General features: G+C 39.2%; 1 pseudogene; it reads right to left on the bottom strand.

Moving 5' to 3' along the window:
* Positions 1 to 4,044: 4,044 nt before the first annotated feature.
* Positions 4,045 to 5,688, bottom strand: LOC132682014 (elongation factor 1-alpha 1 pseudogene; annotated as a pseudogene).
* Positions 5,689 to 9,224: the final 3,536 nt, after the last annotated feature.

Here is a 9,224-nt window from a genome sequence, read left to right as displayed (position 1 = left end):
CTTCATATGTCCCTAAAATACTATGTTTTTAATTCACAAGTAGGGGTGTTAGGGAATATTTTGTTTACTGAATAGGCCTAGATTTCCAAAGTTGGAGCATTACTGTTGGGACTTAACATGCTTAAGGGGAACTTGCATATTCAACCATCTAGCTATCTGGTCATTTCTTCTTAGGTCAGTTCTATGTCCATAGTTGTGTTGAAATGAGGAAGTTAATGGTAGCTCTGCATGGTAATTTGAAATGCAAAAGCAGATTCTCTTTTACTTTACAGGGAGAAATCTAGCATGCATGCCCCTGAAAGCAGCTTAGATAGCATGCTTTCCAAAAACTAAGGAAGGAATTTGTTCTATCTTATGTTCTAAGCTACATTTACCTCTGAAGAAGTCAGCATTACTCATTGCACATCTTCAGTTCCACCACTATTGTTATGAAGACAGAACCTCAACTTTCTCTGGGAGGGTGAATCATTGTCATTGGCGATTGTATATCCTGTGAGTTGTTGGTAATAGAAGTTGGTTATTTACTATCCAGCTGACCACACTCATAATTCACAATTTAGCCATTGTTAGAGCAGCTTGTGCAAATTAGTTTTCAAGTTTTGTGGGATTTCTTCACAGGTTAGATTCTAAGCATGCAACACTTTCTCTTATACGTTTAGCAGATCTTTAATAATTTGTTATTCGAAGCTGATCATTCATTCTAGGCAGCTACCTAATCTATCCACAAGCTAACATTATATTGCTAATTAAAAAGAACAAAACAAAATCAATACATGTGTTTTCCTGGAAAAGAGAAATGTATGTAGTCATTGTGGCCATGAAATATGGATGTGTCCATTTTTTAAAAAGTGGGCTATAAAAAAACACATCCTAGGTACTGTTCAAATTTCCTCTGACTTCCCTGACTCCTGGACACTCAACCTCTTGCTCCTTCTCAGCAGCTACCCTGACCTCCTAACCTTCTCTGGGTCTACACAGTTTCTCTGCCTGAGGCCAACCAGACTTGTGTCTTTGGCTCCTTGAAATACTAACAAATTTAAATAAAATACCACACCACAGGATTTAAGATCTGACTTTTCAAGCAGTTTCAGAAGAACCAAATAATGCAACCAGAAAGTTCAGGGGCATTAAATCCCCAAGCAGCTAACTATGACCAAAGGGAAACGTGAGATACGAGCGAGCAGAGTAGATCAATTTGCTTCCTTTCTCCCTCTAATAGATTTGAGCCAAGGTAAGTTTTCTCCATTTGGCCTTTCAGAAGATGTTCCATATGCCTGAGCAAAATCACCTGTGAAACAGTCCTCTGGGTCTTTAAGCAGCTCTTTGCAAAGCAATGGAGAACACTGTAGGACATCATCATGCATGGCTTCTCATAATATTCTCATTCACTTGATTCTTTCCTCATTATTAATGAAGATTAGACCTTCCATATGAAGTATTGTTACTTCATGCTTCCCCGAGTCTCTGTTCTAGGAGATTCAGGTTACGACATAGATTATCCCAGTCAGTTGAATGCAACTAAAGTTGAAGAGAAACAATCCCTCTTTTAAGACTTAGCTACTTTCATTCTAGATGTTATTCGTTGAAACGGTGTTTGTAGGACATCTATATAAAGCCATTGATGTGGGTTTGAGGAGGTAAGCTGTCTTCATCGAGGGTATATTCTGGTGTGAAAAGATTCTCAGTAAATGAGTTATGTAAGGACAGCATATCAATCTTATATGTAATAGATAGTTGTAAGTGTTATGGTGAACACTACTTAAGGGAGGTGGATAGAAAGTAGATTAGTGGATGGTGTACAATTTATAACAAGATAGTTGAGAAGGCCACATTTAGAAAGTGTCATTTATGGAAGGGTGCAAAGATAATGAGGAATCTAAGTGTATTTCTGGGGAAGAACATACAAAAAAATGGGAATAGCATATATAAAAAGTCCTAAAATTGAATGGTGTCTTGTGTGTTCAAGAAATAGCCAGGAGGCCAATATGGCTGGCACAGTATGAAAGATTAGAAAGTAGCAGTAAATGAGGTTATTGAGGTATTACAGGGCTAAATCCTCACACTTTTTAAGAAGTGTTTATTTATTTTGAGAGAGAAAGGTAGCATGAGTTGAGGGAGAGAGAGAATCCCAAGAAGGTTCTGCACTGTGAGCAAGGTGCCTGATGTGGGGCTCAATCCATGATCCATGAGATCATGACCTGAGCTGATATCAAGTCAGATGCTTAACCGACTGAGCCACCCAGGCACAACCCCCTTTATAAATTTGTGTTTAATATAACCCATCACACTTTTGAAAGTGAAAGGAGATAAGCCTAATGATTATATCTAAGCACTGCCCTAGCAAACTGGAATGAATGGTTACCCTATTTCCAGGCTATTGTAAGAATTTTAGACATTTGTTAAATAAAAAGCGATTGAAGAATTTTGAGCAAAAGAGTGGCATGTTCGAGTTTATGTTTTGATAATATGATACTGACCTTTGAAGGAGAGAAAAGGGTAAAAACAAAATACAATGGAGGAAAGCAGTTAAGACCCTTTGGCAATCATATGTGTGCCTGGAGGTCTGGAATGACCACATAAATCTGAAAGTTGTGTTAATCAGTATAGACCAAGCTATATGCTATGATAGCAAGGAAACCCTCATATCTTACTGGCTTAAAGCAGAGCTCAGCAAACAATGGTCCATAGGCCAAACTTAGCCACCACCCTTTTTGGTAAGTGTGATTTTATTGGGACCACAGCCACACCTATTTACAGTTTGTGTATGGCCGCTTTCTCTCTGTAATGGTAGAATCAATACCCGCAACAGAGATGGTATGGCTGTAAGCTTAAAATATTTACCATCTGTCATTTTGCACACAAAAAAATTTGCTGACCCTGTGCTTAAAGAAAAGAAAAGCATTATTTCTTGTTCAAGTTCTGTTATCCAAACACTCTTCTTGGAGCAGCTCATTTCCAAGCACTGGATTCAGACATTAAAGTCAGTTCCGTCCCAGAACTCCACTCTTCCAATATGAGGCCGTCACTGTCACCAGGTATCACCACCATCATGAGCGGGAAGATGTCAGACCAACTCTTAGATGCTTTGCCTAGAAGAGATAGACATTCCTGTTGATGATGGCCAACCCAATAGACTCACGTAACTGTGAGGGGTCTGGGCAATTTGAGGGAGAACATAAATGATTGGTTGACAGTAAAAATTTTTGCCTAACAGTCATAAGTCCAGAAATGAGCCTAGATTAGCTCACTGAAGGAGAGAGTTTTGGTAGACGAGAGAAAATGTTCAGGAACTATGCTGGGCCATTCCTGAAACAACAGCAAGAACTCCAAAGGTTAGGAGCTAGAAAGGAGAATGCGGTGGAGCAAATGTGTAAAGCCAGTTCCTTGCAAATGTCTTGCATGGCAAGTGAAGGAAATGTATCAAGAAGGAAGGAATTATATATGCCAAATGCTGATGAGCCATGGAAGAGGAGGACAGAGATTGGATGACGGATTTGGAGAGCCCATCGACTACCTTGACAATAGTCATTTCAGTTAATTGGAGTGATTTTGAAAGTCTGATTGGAGAGAATTTAAAATAGATTGAGAAGCAAGGAATCAGAGACTGGAAAAATACACAAGTATTTTGAGGAATTCTGCTATAAAGAAAATGAATAAAATGGTGTGGTAGATAAAGAAGTAATGGAGTTAAAAGGGTGGGTTTTTCCCCTTTTTTTAATGAGATTAAAAATTTAATGCGTTAATGGAATTTTTTTTTCATTAAACTTTTGTTTTAATGGGTCTCAAAATTCTCTGACAGATTTTTGGTCAAAGTTGTTTCCATTAAAAAGTACTGATTTTAGGGGCGCCTGGGTGGCTCAGTTGGTTAAACATCCGACTTCGGCTCAGGTCATGATCTCCTGGTTCATGGGTTCAAACCCCGTGTTGGGCTCTGTGCTGACAGCTCAGAGCCTGGAGTCTGCTATGGATTCTGTGTCTTCCTCTCCCCTGCTTGTGCTTGCTCTCTCTCTCTCTCAAAGGTAAATAAACATTAAAAAAATTAAAAAGCACTGAGTTTAAAAACTAATAACTTAAAACTGCCACACACACAAAAAAACAAATGGTCCAAAAAACATTCTCCTTTCCTTCTGAAGGTTTTACGATGCATTGTTACCATTAACCAGTCTTTTACTATTAAACTTAAATGGCCAATTGACACAAACAGTTCTGAGACCGTTCTTCCGCCACTGATTAAGACTGGAGTGGCAGGTATTGGGGCAGTTAAGTAGCCTTCTGAGCTTTCTGGGCAGATTTGTTGACCTTGCCAGGTCCAGCTGCCTTCTTGTCCACTGCTTTGATGACACCCACAGCAACCGTCTGTCTCATGTCACGAACAGCAAGATGTTCCAGAGGAGGGTAGTCAGAGAAGCTCTCAACACACATGGGCTTGCCAGGAACCATATCAACGATGGCAGCATCAGCAGATTTCAAGAATTTGGGACCATCTTCCAGCTTTTTTCCAGAATGACGGTCAATCTCCTTCAGCTCAGCGAACTTGCCGGCAGTGTGAACTGTGTGACAGTCCAGCACAGGTGTATCCGGCACTGATTTGGCCTGGATGGTTCAGGATAATCACCTGAGCTGTGATTATCCTGAACCAGCTGCTTCCATTGGTGGGTCATTTTTGCTATCAGCAGCCACATGGCCATGACGAACATCTTTGACAGATACGTTCTTGACATTGAAGCCCACGTTGGCCCCAAGTAGAGCCTCACTCAAAGCTTCATGGTGCATTTCAACAGACTTTACTTCAGCTGTAACACTGACTGGAGCAAAAGTGGCCACCACGCCTGGCTTAAGAACACCAGTCTCCACTCGACCCACAGGGACAGTACCAATACCACCAATTTTGTAGACGTCCTGGAGAGGCAGACGCAAGGGCTTGTCAGTTGGATGAGTAGGTGGCGGAATGCAATCAAGCGGTGTGGTTCCACCGCCATTGCCATCTTTACAGGTGTCTTTTCATCCCTTGAACCAATGCATGTGAGCACTTGGCTCCAGCGTGTTGTCGCCATTCCAACCAGAAATGGGCACAAATGCTACGGTGTCAGGGTTGTAGCCAATTTTCTTAATGTAGGTGCCGACTTCCTTAACGATTTCCTCATATCTCTTCTGGCTGTAGAGGGGCTCAGTGGAATCCGTTTTGTTAACACCGACAATAAGCTGTTTTACATCCAGTGTGTAAACCAGAAGGGCTCATGGGTCATGCTCATGGGTCAGCCCTTTCTTGGACAACCTGCTTCAAATTTGCCAACACCAGCAGCAACGATCAGGACAGCAGTCAGCCTGAGAAGTGCCTGTAATCATATTTTTGACAAAGTCTCTGTGTCCTGGGGCATCAGTGATGGTCACATAGTACTCGCTGGTCTCGAATTTCCACAGGGAGATATCAGTGGTGATACCACGTTCACGTTCAGCTTTCAGTTTATCCAAGACCCAGGCATACTTGAAGGAGCCCTGTCCCATCTCAGCTGCCTCCTTCTTAAATTTTTCGATAGTTCTTTTGTCGATCCCACCACATTTAGAGATCAGATGACCAGTAGTGGTAGACTTGTCCGCATCTACGTGTCCAATGATGACGATGTTGATAGGAGTCTCTTCCTTTCCCATTTTGGTTTAGGTTTAGCAGTGGTGTTCATAACACCTGTGTTCTGGGGGCAAACCCATTGTGAAAAAGCTGGAATTTTGTTGATCGAGAAAAATCTTGATGCAAATATGAGAGAGTGCAGTTGTGATGTCCCTGAGTGCCAGAAGTGGAGGATTATGGGAGACAAGTACAGGGGCTGCCCTTAGTAGGGGCTTGACTAACACTCTAAAAGGAAATGAATTAACACTAGGAATGTCTAATCTCTGTTACAAAACAAAAAACAAAAAAAACCTCAAAATACTCTTACTTCTCAACTCAACATTCAGAGATTAATATTCTCTCTCTCTCTGTCTCTTTTTCCTTAAAAATTTTTTTTTAATCTTTACTTATTTTTGAGAAAGATACAGCATGTGAGCAGGGGGAGAACAGAGAGATAGGGAGACACAGAATCCGAAGCAGGATCCAGGCTCCGAGCTGTCAGCACAGAGCCTGACGTGGGGCTCGAACTCAGAAACTGTGAGATCATGACCTGAGCCGAAGTCGGACGCTCAACGGACTGAGCCACCCAGGCGCCCCATCTCTTTTTCCTTTTGAGAAAAGTTAATTCCAGCATATTCCCTTGTTCTGAAACATTTTGGGAAAAAGCATCTCCAATTAGGTCAACAGATTTCTGACTTTTAAACAAGAATGTTTTAACCCTGGTAACACTTTATAATTAGTAAAACACTGACTGGATTTCTTTTAATTACTATAATCCTACTTCCATCCCCCTGGTGCTAAGATGGCCAGATGTTCAGCTTATATTTTACAGTAATTTTGTAACTGAACCTCTAAAGAAGGTTTAAGTTATTTTTTTCTGTGGAAAGTAGCTCTTTTCATGGTGAGCTATAAAATTTCAAGTGGAAACTACGTATTCCCTCTCTGAATGCTATTTAATTTCTCCAGTAGCAATGCTTAGCTACTGTATTTATTTCAAACCATAACTTTTCCTTTTAGTCTAAATATCAAAAAGTAATTTTTCACAATAAGGAAAAAGTAAAATTAAAAGTCAGTGATAGTACAGGCCTGTAACTGTACCTAAATTTTTTACCGTGTGTGTATGTGTGTGTGTGTGTGCACGTGTTTTAATCGTGAATAAAACAAAGGGTAGAATTTAACAAGCCCTTTTAGTTAGTATGTTAATTTCTCATTTTAACAAGACTTTTTTTTTGAGAATACAATAGTTGACATGAATCCCATAAGTTTCATTACCTTTTTTCTTGCCCTTTTTTAAAAAACAGCTTGCACATCTCCAGCATTGCATAAAATACCCATTTGTAATTATGCTTAACCTTTCCAAAGCCTCTGAGTATAGTCTGCTCATTAATCTTTAACCTGACAAGCCTTGGGGGTTGTGAAATTAGTACCTCCATGTATTAGAGACACAGAGACCATAGACAAGGGGTACAAAAGGGGTAATTAAGAGGAGGTAAGAAAAGAAATAGAACAAAACTAGAGGGATATGATTGTATTACGGTAGGTGTCAGTGAACAGCAGGGACCACGGAATGCAAATCATAGACAGAGTTCAGGAAATAAACCAAGCTATGCATTTATAGAACAAAACCAATTTAATCAGATCCTGTCCTGTACAATGAAAACAACTTGTACCAAATTGATCTAAAATAAAGATTTATAAATATAATCATACAAAGTATGGACTTGGTGTGCTTTCGTAGAGCATTCCCCATGTGCATTTTCCCATGCTATACTGAAGTGTAACAAAGGATGTATCTTAAGTAAAACTAACACTGTTGGCTGAAAAGTTACCCTTTTGTGATGAAAGAAGTGTCATATTTTTATCTATACAGATATTCATTAGTTTTGTATTGGGTGTTGATGAAAAGAGCTAGTATGAATAAGATTTCTTTGTATCCTATTTTTCTACATAGAAAATTTTGCCTAGGAATTTTTGTGTTAACTGTTGAAGATTTGTCGCAATAAAGATGCATATACATTTATGCAAATATTTACACATATTATACTATTGCATCTGCATAATAATGCAAGATTTTGAAAACTTTTGTTTATTTTTAACAAATATTGTTCTTCAGAAAAGGGAGAGTCACATTATGATAGTTTTTATAAATAGTCACATACAAAGAGAAAGAAATGGGGAAATATCTTTGTCTTTATGTTAAACAAAAAAATAGTATAAGCCAACCATGTAGTCCCCTCCTCCTTGAATTTAGTGGTGTTTAGAATAACAGCTAAGTTGCTATAACAGACTATAAAGTTTAGTGAGTAAAATAAGTTAGAAATTGATTTCTCTCTTGTATCATGAATCCAAAGGGGAATTGAGAAGGGATGGCAGGACAGCTCTGTCAATGTCAACCAGCCACTACAGTGCTTGACATTTCTCACCTAGGGGTTAGGAAGGATATGCAGAGGGGTGCCTGGGTGGCTCAGTCAGTTGAGTGTCTGACTCTTGATTTCGAGCCAGGTCATGATCTCCTGCTTCGTGGTTTCGAGCCCTGCATCAGGCTCCATGCTGATGGTGCAGAGCCTGCTTGGGATTCTCTCTCTCTGTCCTTCTCTCTGCCCCTCCCATGCATGGTCTCTCTCTCTCTCAAAATATATAAACTTAAAAAATAAAGGAATACACAGATTCCTAGAAAAGCTTCTTTAAGGACATTATCTCGAGTTTCATTGCTTCTATTTATATCCCATTGGCCCCAGTTTAGGCACATGGTTAAATCAAACTATAACAGGAACTGAGAAATATTGTATGTAGGTATCCAACTAAAACCGGAAGATACTATATACCTAGATATTCTTAAGTTTCAACTCCTTAGGTTTGTATAGTGCTATGTATTAATAATTAGAATTTGGTAAAATTAGAGAAGTAAAGAAAATACAAGTTGTACACCTAAAAATAAACCTGGTTAAACATATGGATGTATTTCTGGTGTTCTTTATAAAATATATCTGTATATACTCATCTAGTCTGTGTGTGAGATAATTAAGTATTTAGACTGACTTTTTATGTTTTACCTTTTCATTGTCTGCAATTATCCCTTGGAGACTTTTCTTGCCTATTCTGTGTCCTTTCTTTTTTTTTTTTTTTTTTTTTTTTTTTTGATTTCTTCATCCAGTAGAATATAATTTTCGGGCTCTCATATATTCATTCATCAATTTGGTAAATATTTAGTGAACATCTAATATATAACAGACATTATTTTGAGAACTTGGGATATTGTAATAAATAAGACAGATAGAGATCCCTGCCCCTTAAACTCCTGTTCTTGCCATGGAAGACAGAGTGGAGTGGTAAATTTAACAAATAAGCAGTCTGTAGTCAGAAAGGCTACAAGTTCTGTGGTTTAAATCAGCCATTGGCTTGCCAGAAGAAAAGAGAGCCCAGAGTCTTGGCCAGGTGGTTGCTTGGCCAGGTGGTGAATTACTCTGGCCAAGAAGGACCACATCTCAGTTCCATCCAAAGGTCATTGACAAGAACTGTCATATGGTCCCTTCCAACCATAAGAGCATCAACCAGAAAGTATAGTTTTGTCAATTGCTTCATAGCAGGGAGAGAAGGAACTGTATGGTACCTTCCATGG

Source organism: Panthera onca, chromosome A1, assembly GCF_046562875.1.
Source record: "Panthera onca isolate mPanOnc1 chromosome A1, mPanOnc1 haplotype 2, whole genome shotgun sequence".
NCBI lineage: Eukaryota > Metazoa > Chordata > Mammalia > Carnivora > Felidae > Panthera > Panthera onca.
Note: the sequence above shows the minus strand (reverse complement) of the source record. Positions and strands in the feature narration are given on the sequence as shown.